Raw genomic sequence first — 10,695 nt, 5'->3', positions numbered from 1 at the left:
TCTACAGGGCATGGAATTTTACAAAATATCAACATCCTACATAAGAAGAAACTCTCACTGATTAACATGTGGCTATTTATCCGTTTTTAGACAGATGATGATGATGACATTTTGGTGATTACTGAAACTGAAAAGTTATTGCTATGATCGGTATCAGTGAGTCAGGCTCATGATGAGAGATTCTGCTGGTTTTATTAGTAAGATGTGATGGCATTTAAACAGTAAGTTTACTTTCATAGTAAACTATGAAAGGATGATCATCAGTGTGTGGTCATAAAACATGTGTGCAAACTGGCATGTACTTCACCTTGTGTAACTGTAATGGTCAGATGACTGGGTCAAAGCAGACCCAGTTCTCCCAGTTTCCCAGATCTCAATCTGACCTGTGGTATATGCTAGACAGTCTAATCCACTGAAGCTCCACCTCACATCTACTTCCTTGTTGCCCACTACAAAAGCATACCTTCAGAGGTCTTAAGGAATTCATGAGGTTTCTCACAAGGAGAAACTACACAATAATATTCAGGCAGGTAGAACAAACCCTCACTGTGCCCTTTAATAAGAACACCTGAAAACCTTCACATTTAAACAGTTCTCCAATCAGCCAAGCATGTGGTAACATCATACTGTATAAAGTCGTGCAGATACAGGTGAAGAGCTGATGTTCAACAGTTATTGGTCACAGAACATTTAATGCTCACATCAAACATTAGAATGAGGGTAAAGTGTGATCTCTGGCATTGTGGAGAAAGACCAGTTGATTATTTTTTTGAACTGTCAAGTTTGGGCAATCTGTCTGTGCCAATGATAGCATGAGTTTCCTGTTCTTGGATGACACAACATGGTCTTCTGCTGTAGTTCATCCATACCAAGGTTTGATGTGATGACATTTGAAATAGTCTAAATGGACACACATTAACACAATATAATCAGTGTCTTAAATAAGTGTCTTGTTTTATAATCATGCACTCAGGAATAATTTTCTTTTATACAAATAGCTGTTCAATATATTTATTTTTTTTATATATGAAATACATTATAATACATCTCAACTTGATTTTCCAGTTTCAGTGCTCAATTATAATTGCTGACAAATTCAACACCACACCTACAGTGACGTTCAATCCCCCGAAGAATAGCTGAAATGTCTTGACAAAAGCATGTGCATCACACCCATTCAGTTCCCACCCAATGTAATATCTTTGTTAATGAGCAGAAGGGAACTGCTCAGTTCTTAATTTATTTAAAAGAAGTCAATATTAGATACTTTATATTACCTATTATTCATCATCTACAATAACAAATGAAGCAACCAGTAACAGTCGAAGAAATTCAACACTTTTTCATTTAACAATTTTAAAATAAACATGTTCTACTCTAATGTAATGTAAATCTTCTACCCCTTTGTTGGTGATTTTGGACATTTTTAATTGACCTTCACTGTGTGCTAATGATGTACGCTCCAAAACAAAAGAACTGACAATATTTTTAATAAAATTAGATGAGGAGTGACCCAGTTAGTAATGTTTACTGAATGTAGTGAACTTTTACTCTCACCTTACACTGAGGAATGTTCCATGACCTAGGAGGAACTAGGAGGAATTTTCTCACTGTTTCTATGAATATTAATGAGATGACAATTATAAAATATCCAGTTTTATAAATGAAAAGAGGTTTCTTTGATTAAACAAATAAAAATCTAATCATAAGCAAACCATTTCAATCAATATTCCAGAAGTTTCAATTACTGAATAATTATACTGTATATTTTACAGAAATTGGTCAAACAAGACTTCAGTTTGATCCATAAATATTATCCATCCTGGGTATTCCAAAACAAACATGGAATTATATCATGGTGGCTTAGATTAACCCACTAACTTGAACCTTTCTGTTCAGAAGCCCGGTAAATATTTACCACATAATAAGAATGTGATTTTTCACCTTCCTAAAGCAGAAAAGATGACACCCAAATCTTCCAGGGGAGGATTTCATCATGTTCTGCTGTCACTGGTTTTGCTGCTGGGTGTTGGAGGACTATTCTACACTCAGTACAAGCCACATGTGTGCCATGAGACTGCAGACTCAAAATATGAAGTTTGCAATAATACATGCCTCAACGCTCTCAGAGATAGCTTCATGACAAACATAAGCATCAAAACTCTTAAACAACTACCACCAATCAACAAACAAGAGGTGTCGGAACTCAGAGCCCCCTCTGAGTGGACATATCACAGGGTGGAATTTTAGATTGTGTCTAGTTCTCTTTAGTCTTCCATAATCTTACCTACTCAACAAACTATAATAATTTAGCCAAAATAAAGGAGATCTCAGTCAGCAGATGAGAAGAAGCAGGTTTCTTTATTCAGCCATGCAGTTGACAACATGCATTTCTGAAGAGAGCAGCTGGTCTGAAAACCCAGACAAAATTCCCCTCTACTTATACCCCAGGCACCCCATGGCGCCTCCTTTTCTCTAATTTAAATATTTCTAGCAATTTCCCATTATGTTCAGTGTATGGCTACTTTAATCTCTCCTTCATTAATTTACATACGTTTTACCAGTTCCCATTATTTTCGTATTTGTCCCGATACCGCCACTAAATTAATACCATCCTCCCCTTGATGATGTCAATTTTCCTCCTCTCCAGTTCCCCTTATTTTTAGGCCAAGTCAACAATTTTTAGAAAAAAATAGCGCCTACTTATAAGCGCCGCTTCCTCATTGACTTCATTTGTCCGCCACCTCTCCAGCTGTTGACCTCGCATGTCGCCCTCCACAACAATGTGTAAGTACCCTGACCTCTTCCTTTATGTCATTACGACCTTTTCTCTGCCTACTTGATCTAAGTTTTAATTTTATTTTCTTTAAAATAAGCTTTGCCATTAAGCTGCCTCATATCCTTCCCTCTTTTCATCACTGTTGGTTACTGGTATTCCAATGTTATTGTCTCTCCTCGCCTACCACTGTCATGTCACAGTAACCTGGCCTATTCCCCACATTGTATTCCTCATGCCTTATTGTGTTCCTCATGCCTTAGTGCATGCTCTCTCTTGTTGATTATATATAGTCACAAAATATGCACTTCACTCATCTCTTCCCATCTCCCAGTCTCTTCTAGCTCAGTCAGCCCGCTGCGCTATCTTCCAGAGAGGTCCCAGGAGTGCTCTGCGACGTTATCGCCAGTATCAGCTTTCCTGCCTGGCCATTGAACTTACTGGTTTCCTGGAACACCTATCTGAGTCCTCTGTTCCTGAGTCTCCTCACCTCACTCACCACATCGTGAGAGATACAGTCTGTCTTGATCAGAGCACCCAATTTCACCCCACAACCTGTGATCAATCTACTCAGACCTTCTACTGGCATTGGACATGCACCACCTCTCAAGGCGTCCAAACTGAGGACTTCCCTGTTGAGATCTCCTCTGATGATTCTTCCTCTGACTCTTCTTCGCCTCCTAGTTCCCCTGACGTTCCCCAACCTTCGCCTGGATTTGTGCCTTTGCCTTACAGTATTCACGATATTCCCCAATCTTCTCCTGTCTATTCGCCTCCAATTTCTCCCACTGATTACTCTCCAACTTCTCCTCAGGAACCTGAGATCCCGTCTTCTACAACTGACCCTCCAGTCCCACTGATCCCACTGGATAGGCTGACTGACTGAGCTGTAACTCCTAATGTTCCAATAAATTTCTCTTTTCTGTTTTTCTAGTCTCTGTGTGGTTATTATGCTAGCCTGTTACTATTAATAATCCTGCATGATTATTATAAAGACTCTGTCATAAAGGTTATACCTTATTATTATAGACTTGTATTAATCAAAGCCAACTACTTAATTGATACACACTACTTTTACGCAGAATATTGCTAAGTCAGAGCTTAGAGCATTTAGTACATTATTTCTTAAGCTATTTTTAAAGCTAGCTATATAATTCAAAGCTGGGTATGTTATCTTTCTCCGACATCACTCCCCCCTTTGAGACTCTTGAGTCTCACAATCAGCATGTACATGTCTTAGGTCCACTACTCTGTGTTTTTATCCCTCATAGTAGTTACATCATCTTCTTATGACATTACACACATGGTTCTCATGCACAATGTCCTTTTAGATGAGGCACAACTTCACTTTGCATGCCGTAGAGGGTCCGATGGAGCTCCTGGGAGAGGTTACTAGCACTTCACCAGGTAGCTCATCACTACACAGTCCAATGTGTCACGTGGACACTATCTATGTCGGGTAGACATCAGAAATGTCGAGTAGACATCAGAAACATCTATGACCATGAAAATTCTAAGTTCCACATTATTAAATTCTTTTTGTATTTCTAACGCATCAAGTACGCTTTTATATCACTATTCTAACATCCCCCACCTAGTTTACCTCCTATTTCTGTTGTCCTCCTCCGCCTTATACTATTTTCTTATTATGTCCAATTCACCCAATGTATTCACCCAGTATATTATTCCCACAATTCTTTTTGGAATATTATTTCCATACCCCAGATTTTGGAATACCATTCCATCATGAATATTATTTCCATACCCCACATTTTGGAATACCATTCCATCATTTCCATACCCACATCATTTCCATACCCACATCACTCCCCTACTTACTCACTATGCTTCTTCTCAAGGTGAACCAGGAGTGGGCGAAAAACCCTCAAGTGCCAATCACAAGGGAAAATTCCCACTCTGCCCGCATTTTGTCTGCGCGACAGCCTGTTTTGCCAGGATCACCAAACACACATATATATACATACATCCATAATATTTATGTACACAGTTTTTTACAGAAACGCAATGCAATAAGTCCAGGTTAGCACTTACGATGACATAGATCAGTTCCACCACCAGTAGTGGGTTTTGTATAATTGGGAAATCCATCTTGGTAAAGGCAGGCGAATATGCTCTCGTGCCCGTAGCGCAGCCCAAATATCCGTATGCATCAGCAATCCAGTACACACCCCTCGGGAAGCCACTATCTCTGAGTCTTTAGCTTTCCATGAATAGAAGAGCTGAGACATTGGCTTAAGGTTGTCCAATCATTTGCGCTGGCTCTTTGAATGAGAGATGCATAGAAAGTATCCACAGAACGACACAGTTACCATTTGTACTGTTGTGGACTGGACAATATTGCGCCTGATGAGGAACCCATGTGCCTTAGAACTTCTGTAAATTTGAGCCACTGATATGGAGCGACGAAGTAGATATGTCTCTACTGATAGGGAAAGTCCGCGGGGAAGTTTGAAATTCAACGAGCACTTATGGACTAACCAAGTCGATTCCACATAATAGAAGTTAGCCAGTGCGAGTATTCTAGTGATTGGACGCACTGCTTCCATATTGAAAGTCCAGTCTGTGTCCATACAGCAGGGGTGAAAACCTTCCACCGTGGCTGTGGGTCTTCCGATTCATGCAGTGCCTCCAAGGTTGAAATCATATTGCAGCACGCCACACACTGGAGTTGTTGCCATTTCAGATAGATCTTCCCCTGCTCATCATGTTTCAGCTGTCCACATGGAAGAGTCATCCGCTCATGGTGGCAGCGTGTGTCACCTACCGCCTACACTGAAGGGCTGCCCTCGGGCTCTGCGAGGTTGCCATGGATCCTGTGCACAACATACATATATACACACAACAGAGAGGAAAGACAAAAAAGAGAAAAAGACACACAGGAAATGTCACATAACAACACTTTTAACTCTTTTAGCAATAATACGCCATATTGTCCAACAGGGAACAGTCAGATTCTTGCTTCAGCCTTTCATCATCTCCACTGTCACTTGCAGCGTCCTTAATGTCGGGGTCACTCATGTCCTGCATATGGAGCTGCATATACTGCCCGAAAAGAGAGTGCACAACCTTGTCCAATAAGGCACGTAAGCATGGTAATCCGCAACAAACAATAAGTGCAATGACCAGTAGCACTACTAAAATGGTTGTTCCGATACGCGTGAGTCTGGCCAGCCAGTCAGTGGAAAACAGCCAGTCAAGCCAGTCTGGGTCTGAGGAAGCATTATTGGAGACCATTTCATCCCGAGCTGCTTTCATCCGCGACAACAGCGTGTCCAGTGGGCCTGCAGGGCCCATATGCAGAGGAACAATGGTACAACAGTCAGATCCTATCAACTCACACACTCCCTGATCGGGTCCGCGCATCATGTCTATGGCGAAATGATTCTGTACGGTCATAAGGGTCGTTGCATGGAGCTGTTCTGATACCAATTTTAATGCTTCAATGGTGTGGTTAATAAAACGCTGCTGGTTATACCAAATATAGTTAATCCATGCCGTATTTCAGTGTATCTGTACTGCTGGAAGCAAAATATTCAAAGCTGTAGACGAGCCTCTTCGAAGGGCTAAATGTTCGTTAGGAACCCCAACTGGTATCCCTTCCCAATTTATATAAATATTTGTGTCCGGGCCCCATTTCGGGAGTATTGAGGAGTTTGTGACCTGCAAGTACTTTTTCCGATATAAGCCTGGAGAACCAGTACTGCCAGTACTGTGTCTGCAAGATCACGCTTGGGGCGGCGTAAATGTACAGGTTCGAACATGTTATCAACAGTCTTGCGTGCTGCGTCGTGCAACCATTGGTGGTACAGGTTCTGTGGAGATTCGGAGCCACTTGTACCGTTGTACTGCGTGATCTTTGTGATGTTAACATAATCTAGCGCCTCTTGTATGTCCTGGCGCAAGGTTCCTACGGCCAAATCACAAAGTTTCTCGGTTCTACAGTTCCTAGGAATCTTTACCCTGAAGTCGATCCCAGCCTGGCGGATTTCAGTGTAGGGGTGCCCCATGGGCACGGATACACGAGCCTTATATTCTTCTAGCAGGACCGTCTTCTGAAGATTAGGCTTAGAGGTAGAATTCCCAAGGATACTGTAATACCAGAGCGGATGAATTACTCTGCAGTACGCCTCTTTTGGTTTTCCTGCTATAATTACACTGCTTGTTGGACTGCTTGCACTGTGACGACTATGGGGCGACTTAATGCGTACTTCAGCCGTCACCGTATAATTTATCGCCGAATTATTTATTGCCCACTTGATAGGATCCACATTCAATGGTGGATCGGGTCCCAAGTATTCAAAAGAGTATATGACGAACACAATTTCATTCTCGGGTATCATGTTTGCCTTTAAAGCATGTCCTATCAATCCTATTGCACACTTCAGGTGATCCTGGACCGTGATCTCAGCCTTTTTCTTCGTCAGATTCGGTGTGTGCCATTGTCCTTGATACACTATATGATCTCCAATGGCTGCCTTGCCATAACCTATGTTTCTTCTGTACCGTGAATTAGCCTGTTTTGCAGAGTACCGTTGTTTCCCTTGGGTCAGTGCGGGGTGCGAATTATTAGCTAGTATTACCTGAGTTGAGTTTGCCTGCGTCATGTTTGCCGATATCGTAGTCATGTGGCCAATTGCCGCGAACATCCACACTATTCCTATGTATACGCTAATTAGTACCACTACTGTAGTGCAATGGCGCAGTTTCAGCGTTTGTTCACGGCCCGCTCTCACGACCCTCATTCTGACTCTACTGAGCTATCCTGGGCTATATCTGCTAAATCCAGTGTTGTTAGATCTTGTGCATCAAATGCCTGGGACGGTCTGTACCCTGATGGACCTGGTTTGGGCTCGCCTAGCAAGTCTTTGATTGTTTCAGGTTCTCTTAAAAATTGGTGCACTATTGGTTCAAAGTCGGGAATAGGTGAACTCAGGATCTCTCCTGCTTGCTCCTCGATATTTGGGCCCGACTCTAAGGTTTGGGACTCTGCTTTCTGCTGTGCTTTCTTTCCCTTTCCCCGTGTATTGTATGCTGGTGCCTCTGGAAGCTCTACGTCTTCTGGGTCAGTGTCTTCCTCCGAGTGAGCAAGCTGCACCAGTTTTGAGCGCGAGTCTCTCCACTTTGGCCCTTTTCCTGCTGCTCTACAACAATGATTCCAGTGTTCTCTACCTTCAACCTTGATCACCGTTGGCATTGCCAATACTACCTTGAATGGTCCCTCTCTCCTTGGTTGGCTCCAATGCTTCCTTTTGAACACTTTGATATACACGTAGTCTCCTGGCTCCACCTGACGAAGCTCCTCCTTCTCTACACTCACACCATGCATGGCTTCGCAGACCTGTGAATAAAGAGTTCTATGTATGTGGGTTAGATGTCTTACATAGCTTGACATTTCACCCTCTAGCTGTTCCAGCGATGGGCCCTTGTAAGGTCCCCGAATGAAGGCTACTGGCATTGGCCGTCCCGTAAGCATTTCATGTGGTGTCAGATGAGTGTTTCTGTTGGTTTGAGAACGCATGTTCATCAGTGCTAACGGCAATGCTTGTACCCAATTTAGCTTTGTGCTCGCACAGATCTTAGCTATCTTCTCTTTCAGCACTCCATTAGCTCTTTCTACAATCCCCTACAAACTTCTAATGTTCCAATAAATTTCTCTTTTCTGTTTTTCCAGTCTCTGTGGTTATTATGCTAGCCTGTTACTATTAATAATTCTGCATGATTATTATAAAGACTCTGGTTGTCATAAAGGTTATACCTGATTATTATAGACTTTTATTAATCAAAGCCAACTACTTAATCAATACACACTACTTTTAGGCAGAATATTGCTAAGTCAGAGCTTAGAGCGTTGAGTACATTATTTCTTAAGCTATTTTTAAAGCTAGCTATATAATTCAAAGCTGGGTATGTTATCTTTCTCCGACAGAGATCATAGAAGAACAAAACGAAGATCAGTACCCTGGCACACTCATACTAGCCTGGACATGGCCTTTTGGTTATAAGTTCAAAGGAGAATCCTGTGGTCCACTGTTTGATATTGAAGGTTGTCGAGTTACAGATAATAGACTCCTATATGGCAAAGCCCATGGTGTTATGTTCCATCACAGAGATCTTGGTGACGACTTACCAAACCTGCTGAGCATGCCACACCCTCCATATCAGAAATGGGTGTGGATGAACATGGAGTCTCCTGAGAATTCAAAAAGATAGACTGGGCTTGATGGTTTATTCAATTTAACCACAAATTATCGAAAAGATTCAGATGTCTGGGTACCTTATGGAAGAATCATAGAAGCGTCAGAGAAGAACGAAACCTTTAAGATACCACCAAAGGATAAATTAGTGTGCTGGATCGTCAGTGACTGGAAGCCTCACTATAGGAGAGTTGAATATTTTAATGAACTGAGAAACACATCAAAATAGAAACTTATGGTAGACACTTCAACAGGTACATTAATAATGAGGATTACGTGCCTACCTTGTCCAGCTGTAAGTTCTACTTATCATTCGAGAGTTCCATCCATGAAGACTACTTCACAGAAAAGCTGTTTAACCCTCTGATATATGGCACAGTTCCTGTGGTTCTCGGTCCACCCAGGGAGAACTACGAGGAATTCATTCCAACAGATTCATTCATTCATGTGGATGACTTCAAATCTCCTCAGGAACTGGCAGAACATCTCAAATTTCTGGACCAGAACCAGGAGGTTTATGAACGCTACTTCACCTGGAGACAACACTTCACTGCTGAACGTAGTATGTTTGGTGTAGAGCAAGCCTGTCGTATATGTGATCATATAAAACAATACAAAGGATACAAGGTGGTCAAAAATCTCAGTACTTGGTATTGGGGCTAGGTATGTGAGGAATGGACATTGTTCAACAACATTTACTCAACAACATTAATTGGATTAATTAGATTGTGTATCCTTTCCATCATGTATCCTTTCTATCATGTCAACTACTGATCCAAATGTTTAAACTATCTCAGTCTAATTTGACTATTTATCTTAATTTCCGTATATATTAAAATTTTGGTGCATCTGATTTACATTTCAAATAGTAATTATATACAAAACATTCTATTTGTTATGTTTGCGTGTACATATTAAATGGTTAAATAAATGTCACTACTCTGTGTTTTATTTTCCTAAAGCAGAAGAAATAAAAACAAAAGAAAGTCAAAACTCAAAATCCACTTCACAATTCTGGGTTCCAAACCTTTGAACAAACCCTTAATTGACTTACCTTCTCTTCTTTCTGTTCGTTGAATCTGCTTGTCCATCTAAATTGCTGTGTTATGGTTTCATTACTTATTAGAAGTTAGAAGCTACATACAGTATGCATTAGTTGGGGATCAAAAAGAATCAATGTAAAAAAATAACCAATCTCTGGAAAGTTGTTTATTTATGTAAATGAGTGTATGAATGGACCATGAAGTGTCCAAGGATTGGAAATAAAAACAAAACAAAACAAAACATCTAAGTACACTTTTTGTAAAAAGAGTTTCAACTACTGAAACGTACACACAGGCCATCATGATCCAGCAGATGTTCACCCTTTTATAATTAATTATCACACTCTATGACAGCTGGCCTGAATATTATGAATACTAGGTGGTTCCCAAGGTGTTTTCTGGTGTTCCTACACAATGGTGGCTTTGTCTGGTTTGAAATGCTGGGTGTGGATTTTCTTTTATATATTTTCTTTTCATGAGAACTTCGTGGTTATGATAAACACCCAAACAGTGACATCAACTTATATTTGAATTCCCAGTAAAAGCCAGAGAAATGGTTAAGGTGTGAATTGTTGTCTAAAAGGCACATTTATGATTAATTTAATAAAATGTATAATATTTTGAATGTTAAGAAAATCAGTAGTTTTATAAGTACTCTAAT

The 10,695-nt window shown here is 40.8% G+C and overlaps 1 pseudogene; it reads left to right on the top strand.

Annotated features, from left to right (window-relative positions):
• Positions 1-1,027: 1,027 nt before the first annotated feature.
• Positions 1,028-10,361, top strand: LOC131364701 (4-galactosyl-N-acetylglucosaminide 3-alpha-L-fucosyltransferase 9-like; annotated as a pseudogene).
• The last annotated feature ends 334 nt before the right edge of the window (positions 10,362-10,695 follow it).

Source organism: Hemibagrus wyckioides, linkage group LG14, assembly GCF_019097595.1.
Source record: "Hemibagrus wyckioides isolate EC202008001 linkage group LG14, SWU_Hwy_1.0, whole genome shotgun sequence".
Classification (NCBI taxonomy): Eukaryota; Metazoa; Chordata; class Actinopteri; order Siluriformes; family Bagridae; genus Hemibagrus; species Hemibagrus wyckioides.
Note: the sequence above shows the minus strand (reverse complement) of the source record. Positions and strands in the feature narration are given on the sequence as shown.